The following is an 8,095-nucleotide window of genomic DNA, read 5'->3' on the forward strand; positions in this document are numbered from 1 at the left end:
TGAGATCAAAGTTCTTCTTCTCCTGGATGAGCTGCCAGCCATTGCTGATGAGTTCCATCCATCTGCCCAAACATAAGATAACGCTAGAATTAAGTACTGTGGAACATTCTTTCAAAGTGAAACGACTGTATCAAAAAATCTTAGATTTGATGGATGTTGATTTGTTGGGATTACTACAGCTTCAGTATTGTTGTATCATGTTATTACCTCAGAATGGAAGAAGCCATACTAGATGGAAAATTTTCCTGTAATTCATTTACTATGTTCCTTCGTGGTAGAATTGTGCTGGAATAACTTAAAGAAACTTAAAGAAACAATCACACCACCACCAGGTTCAGGAACAGTTATTAACCCTCAACCATCAGAGGGGATAACTTTACTCCACTCAATTTTATTCAAACCATCACTGAATTGTTCCCATAACTATGGACTCACTTTGAAGGATTCTTTGTCTCATGTTCTCGATATTTATTTTATACTTACTACTATTATTATTTCTTTTTTCGTTATTTTTGTATTTGCACAGTTTGTTGTCTTTTGCATATTGGTTGTTTGTCCATCCTGTTGGGTGTGGTCTTTCATTGATTCTATAGTGTTTCTTGAATTTACTGTGAATGCCTGCAGCAAAATAAATCTCAGGGTTGTATATGGTGACATATATGTACTTTGATAATAAATTCACTTCAAACTTTTAATCAGATGCTACAGTAAGAGACTGATGAAGGGTTTCAGCCTGAAATGTCGACTGTTTACTCTTTTCCACAGATGCTGCCTGGCCTGCTGAATTCCTCCAGCATCTTGTGTGTGTTGCAGTAAAAGACTAAAGATTTTTTTTGTGGACAGATGAGATGGGTTTAATGGAATTCTTTCACTCTCCCAGGTTAACCAGCTTTAATAACATTCAAGACTTTTATAAACTTGACTTTAGAGTTCAATGAAGGTGAATATTGGAAAAGGTTCAAACAAGCTCCAGTCCTGTGGTGTGAGACCTAGTGAATTTATTTAAATGAAATGCATTATTTTCAAAAAATGAAGCAATTATGTGATCGGTCTCATTCTTTTTGATTATAAAATTCACATTCCCTAATACATTTTCAAAGTTGGGAAGTTCTGATGCAGAAAAAGCAATAAGGATCTTCTGGGCATTCAGGTACACTTAATCGAGTCTCAGTTCACTGAAGGCTCTTGAAAATTTTTACGGACGTACAGTGAAGGGTATTCTGTAGGGTTACATCAATGCCTAGTATAAAGCATCCAATGTCCAGGATTGAAAGAGGCTGCAGAGGGTTGTAAACTCAGCCAGTTCCATCATGGGCACAACCCTCCACACCATCGAGGACATCATTGAGAGGTTACCATTGAAGAGGCTCCATTCAGCATATTAAATGAAGGGGCTAGAGATTTTAATAAGTAGAATTATCATTGAAGCATGCCATAATTATCTTTTGCTTTGCCATAGAAGTACAAAAATATATATATATATATATATATATATATATATATATATAAAATATAAAATAATATATATATATAAAGTATATATATAAAGTATAAATTTATTTATTACTAATTCTTTATTACTAATAAATAAATATTGCAAAAGAAGGATAACAAGATAGTGTTTGTGGGTTCATGAACAATTCAGAAATCTACAGTCTTAAGTACAAAGGGAGTATGATGCAAAAATCACCAGGAAATTCAACTTCTAATTAAAGAAGAGTGGGTTTTCTTGAGATGCCTAGACTAAACTTTCCTTTAAATGCAGAACAGATGGTCATCCGCCTCATTCTAATTTATGACAACTGTGGCCAGATGTTTCTCAATTATTCATCTTGACATCTATACCACAATCTTACACATCTTCCAAGCCCTTGGAAATTCAATCTAAACATTAGCATTAATCAATCAGTAGGTTCCGGGTGTAAATATAACTGCAACTATATGCCAATAAAATCTGAAAATCCGGCCTTTCTTTCTTATTTCTTGATTTTTTTCTTCTGTCAATTGAATATACTTGCTATGATCTACAGATTTTGGTATGTGGTCTGACAATATACTAATAAAACGAGTAAGCACAACCTGCTGTTGGTATCTTGCTGTTAACTGTAGTACAGCAATCCTTGTTCAAAGCTCCCCTGTCTTGTAATTGTTATTAAAAGCAGAACTTACCAGTATTCAACAGTACCTAAGGACCACATTAGAATACATTGTAATTAGTTATTAGACACATTGATGTATACTTACTATGCATTGGGAAAAATAGTCCAGATATTGCTCTTCTGTTCCAGATGTCATTAGGTTCTCTGCAGAGGTCCACAGACATTAAAAAAAAAGTTGGGAACCCCTACTCTAAAGCAACAGATGCTAAGGAAATGGGGTCAGAAGGCTGTTGTTTCAAACATCTGATCCACGAGGTTATTGGTGTTCATCCACAAGTAAATCTGCAAATCTGGCAACAAACTGGATGCTACAGCATACGGGGGAGACTTAACTACAACTTTTATTTTGGACAGAAAATTCACAAGGATGTCAGATCTAGCAAGTGCAGGTTTCAAAAGTGTGTGAATTGTTCATAAATTATGTGGAGAGCATGAAGATGGCTTGTTTTAAGTGCTAATTATATTCATGAGCTGAGGTACAATGTCCAAGGTGTTGAATGCTGAGGAGAAGAAGTGAAAGAAACATAACTATTCCAAAATGCATTCCATGCTCCATAACTTAATAGCCCTGCAGCAAAATAAAATACAATATTTGTTTCAGCTGTCCAGGAGTTCGAGGGAAATTTCAAGCCACTTTGAGATAGGCGAGAGGTATTAATTTGGCAAAAGAAGTCAAAGTTGGGAGAAACCATCAGTAACAATACTACTGCACCCAAGGTCTACCATTCTTGTGCAGCTTTTTGAGATTTCACAGTGAGAAAGGTGTTTGCTTCCGTGTGCAAAATATGCCTTGTGTGTGATTTGACTTCTATGTAGGTGCAGCCAAAAATACCAGGAACTCCATCCTGTGACATCCATATCTGTAGCAGTAGACTGCCATTAAAGGGTGACTCCAAAGGCCTTGGCACAGAAATGAAGAAAACATCATGTCTGCAATGACAAGGTCTCTTTTTCAGATGTGCTAGCAATCATTCCTCATGCTGCTCATGTAAAGATTCCAAATCTTATACTTGTTAGAAGAAAAGATGCAATAACAGAAGCTTGCAAACTGAAATACTGGACAATAGACTGGAGGATAATCTCAAATTCAATTTCAACAAGGAGAATGAGTATTGTCATAAAATGGGAATTGGCATGAAATTACAATCTGTGTAAATGACATAGAATTTATTGGATCAATGTTCTAAACAACCAGAGTGTGAGGCAGCAGCCTACGTTTCAGTCCTAAAGACAACATGTCACTGTGGAGACAGAATAACATAAAGGAAGAATGTTCCATCAGAGGAAGGAGGTGTGCAACATTTAGTCCTTTATCCTTAATAAGCAACCAAGTCAGTGCCAGAATGTTGAGTTGGAATGAACTAGTAATGATATGCTTTCTTGATAAAACCAAAACCATTGGGCATAAATGGTTGGTATTCCATCAGTTTTAATACATGTGTCATCAGATGTTGGTAATGAGAGTTCACACTCACAGACAAAAAATTCTGTCTTTGAAAATGAAATTAAACAGCATTCCAGCAAGATGTAAAACTAAAACAACTTGTTGAGAAGAAAAACTAACCTGGATAAATAACCAAATAAAATCCTAGAACCATTTTATATTCAGAGGTTTGAATTATGGTTAAGGTTAAGGTCAGGACTCTGACTGGGCCACTCAATAGCATCAATTTTCTTCATTTGAACCCATTCACTTGAAGTCATTACCCTGCTGAAAAACGAACTTCCTCCCCAGTTTAAGCTTTCTGACAGATGCAAGAGGTTTTTATCCAAGATCTCACTGTATTTAACAGCATTCATCTTCCAATCAATCCTGACAAGATTTCCCGTGATTTTTTTGGTGAAAAGCATCCCCATAGGATGATGCTACCTCCACCATACTTTACAGTAGGAATAGTGTTAACTGCCAATGCACAGTGTTAGATTTATGGCACATGTACTGTTTGGTGTGAGGCCACTTTATTTCTATCCAACCACAAGATCTTCCTCTACATCTTTACAGTATCTTCTAAGTGATATTTTGCAAAGCCTTTAAGGGCAAGGATATGCTTTTTTTTCAGCCAGGGCTTCTTCTTTGCCACTTTTCCATAAATGCCTCTTGTGCAAGGCCTTAGAGATTGTGGAGCCATGAACTTCTTCTCCAGTTGCAGCTAATCAGAATGACTGTTGGCACCACACAAGCCCCTTTTATAAGTACCATTCTTATCTGGCAATGAAGTTTAGGGGCGGCCTGACCTAAGCACTGTGGCTGTGGTTTCTTGTTTTTTCCACTTTTTCACAATTGATTGCATTGAGCTCTGAGGAATGTTTAGTGCCTTTGAGATGGTCTTGTACCCTTCCCCAGATTTGTGCTTCTCTATTACCATTATCCTGGATTGTCTTGAATGCTCTTTTGTCTTTCTTTGGTGTGGTCTGTTGAAAATTTACCATACTGTTGGGCCTTATGAAGAGAGTAGATATTTATTCTTATAAACTCATTGAAAATAGGTGGTCATCCAATTTTCTACATCAACATATTAGGTGAGTGTGGTGAACTATGTGCCTGTCGGGACACGCCCCTGCTGACTGCTCCTGTGGCTCCTCCCACAGGCCCCTGTATAAAGGAGACCTGCGGCCTGAAGATCGGCCTCAGTCTCCAGGACCTTGTATGATAGACACTCACTCCTGGTTCCTTCTTCCAGTCAATAAAAGCCGATATCTCGCCTACGTCTCAGTGTGAGTTATTGATGGTGCATCAGTGAGTTAGTAAGGTAATATACAGTATTGCAGTTGATGGAGGTTATGATGGTAATTACAAAGTGGATGAATACTTTCTCAGCCTAACAATTTTGGTTTTTAATTTTTAGTAAACTGTTGACAGATTTTGAAATTCTTCTTTTGGTTTGACATGGTGCATAATGTTTTGTAGCAAAGCTCAAATAAATCTTACTTCAATATGTTTTAAATTTAGAAAATGAGACAGTAAAATGTGAAAATAGTTGTGGCAACTGAATACTTTTTCAAGGCACTGAATACCACTTTTTGTTAATAGAGAAATGATAGTTTATTTGTACACATTCACATGTACTCCCAGATAGATTGATATAATTTCTGATGGAACAGTAGAATGTTTCATTGAAGTGTTGTGGATCTTTGCCACACATAAAGTTGGTGTCCATTAACTTGGCATTAATTTGAGAGTTATATGCAATATCACAATATGAAAAATATACTACACAATGTCATGGAGTGATTGAGTTAAACACCATGGAACCAGGGCCAACGTTCCACTTTCCGCAGGGATCACTCCCCATGAGACTCCCTTGTCCATTTATCCCTCCCCACTGATCTCCCTCCTGGTGCTTATCCTTGCAAGCATAACAAGTGCCATACCTTCCCCTACACTTCCTTCCTCACTACCATTCAGGGCCCCAAACAGTCCTTCTAGGTGAGGCGACATTTCACCTGTGAGCCTGCTGGGGTCATCTGCTGTATCTGGTGCTCCTGATGTGGCCTCCTGTATACTTGTGAAACCTGACATAGATTGGAAGACAGCTTCACTAAGCACCTAATGCTCCAACTGCCAGAAAAAGCAGGATTTCCTGTTGGCCTCCCATTTTAGTTCTACTTCCCATTCCCATCATTCCCATTATGAGTGTCAGCTCATACCCTCCTCTACTGCTACAATGAGGCCACACTCAGATTGGAAGAGCAACACCTTATATTCTGTCTAGGAAGGCTCCAACTTGATGCCATGAACATCAATTTCTCGAACTTCCAGTAATTGCCCCCTCCCATTCACTATCCCCGTTCCTATTCCCCTCTCTCACCTTATCTCCTTACCTGCCCATCACCCCATTACCTCCCTCTGGAGCTCCTCACCCTTCCCTTTCTTCCATGGTCCTCTACCCTGTCCTATCAGATTCCCCCTTCTTCAGCCCTTTATCTCTTTCAGCTATCAGCTTCTCAGCTCTTTACTTCACCTCTCCTTCTCTCCCAGTTTCACCTATCACCTATCACCTTCCTCTCCTCCCTTCAACTTCTTCCGCTAACTTCTCTCTTTTTTTTCCAGTCCTGATGAATGGTCTTGGCCCGAAACATCGACTGGTTACTCTTTTTCATAGATACTGCCTGGCCTGCTGAGTTCCTCCAGCACTTTATGTGTGTTGCCTGGATTTCCAGCATCTGCAGATTTTCTCATCATGGTGTAAAGTGATTCACCTTGGAGGGCCAAACTTGAAGGCAGAATTTGTGGATGACACCAAGATTGAGGGTGTTGTGGATAGCAAGGAAGTCCATCAAAACTTGCAGTGGGATATGGACCAGCCAGAATAGTGGACTAAAAAATGGCAGATGGAACTAAATGCAGACAAGTGTGAGGTTTGCACTGGGGAGGACCAAACAAGGTAGGTTTTACACAATGACCAGTAGGGCAATGAGGATTGTGGTAGAACAGAGGAATCTTTGAATACAAATCCATAATTCCTTGAAAATGGCGTTGTAAAGGTCATGAAGAAAGCTTTTGGCACATTTGCCTTCATGGATCAAGCTACTGAGTACAAGAGATGGGATGTTATGTTGAGGTTGTATAAGATGTTGATGAGGCCTAATTTGGAGTATTGTGTCCAGTTTTGGTCATCTACATTACAGGAAAGATGTAAATAAGATTGAAAGGGTACAGAAAAATTAGACAAGGATGTTGCCAAGACTTGAGGCCCTGACTTATAGGGAAATTTTGACTAGGTTAGGACTTTATTCTTTGGAACACAGAAGATTTAGGGGAGATTTGATAGAGGTATACAAAATTCTGAGAGGTATAGATAGAGTAAGTGCAAGCAATCTTTTCCCCCTGAGGTTGGGTGAATCTACAGCTAGAAGGAAGAAATATGTGAAGGAAGAAAGCTGAAATGTTTAAGGGAAACCTGAGGGGGAATTTCTTCACTCAGAGGGTGATCAGAGTGTGGAACGAGCTGCGAGCAAAGTGGTGGATGCAATTTTGATTTTAAATTTAAGAGAAGCTTGGATAGGTACATGGATGGTAGTGGTATGGAGGGCCATGGTCCAAGTGCAGGTTGTTGGGATTAGGTAGATTAATGGTTCAGCACAGACTAGATGGGCTGAATACCCCATTTCTGTACTGTGGTATTCTATGACTCAATGACTCTAATACAGGATTACTAGCAGGATTCTTCACAGTACAGATGAAAAAAATGGATCTTGGTGTTCATATCCATAGATGTATCAAAGTTGCACTGAAAGTTGATAGGATGGTTCAGAAGCTGAATAGTGTGGTGGTGTTCATTAGTTAAGGAATTGAGTTCAAGAGCTACAAAATAATGTTACAATTCTGGTTAGACGATACTTGGTGTACTGTGTTGAGTTTTGTGTTCATTTCAGATCACCTCCTTATTCGAAGGATATGGAAGCTTCAGAGATGGTGCAAAGAAGATTTACCAGGATGATCCCTGGATTAGGAAGCGTGCCTTGTGATGGCAGGCTGAGTGAGCTTGGCTTTTCTTTTAGGAGAGAAGGTGGATGAGGCATAACTTGATAGAGGTGTTCAAGATTATCAGAGGCATAGATCAAGTGGACAGTCACAGACTTTTTCCCAGGGTGGAAATGGTTAATACAAGGGGCATAACTTGTGTACAACTTGTCAGGAGGAAAGTGTAGGGGGAATGTCAGAAGTCAGTGTTTTACACAGAGAGTGGTAGGTGTATGGAGCACATTGCCAGGAGTGGTGACAGATGCAGATATGTTGGGGACATTTAAATGATTTTTAGGTCACCACATGAATAAAAGAAGAATGGAGGACTATGTGGAAGGGAAGGGTAATTTGATTTTACAGTGAGTTAAAGGATTGGAACTATATCATGGGCCTGTACTGTGTTATGTAAAGTTAAGCTACACTCTGAAAGATTATCTTCTGTTGACTAATTCACAATTAAATTTAGTAT

This window comes from Hypanus sabinus, chromosome 30 (genome assembly GCF_030144855.1).
Source record: "Hypanus sabinus isolate sHypSab1 chromosome 30, sHypSab1.hap1, whole genome shotgun sequence".
In the NCBI taxonomy this organism is placed as follows: Eukaryota; Metazoa; Chordata; class Chondrichthyes; order Myliobatiformes; family Dasyatidae; genus Hypanus; species Hypanus sabinus.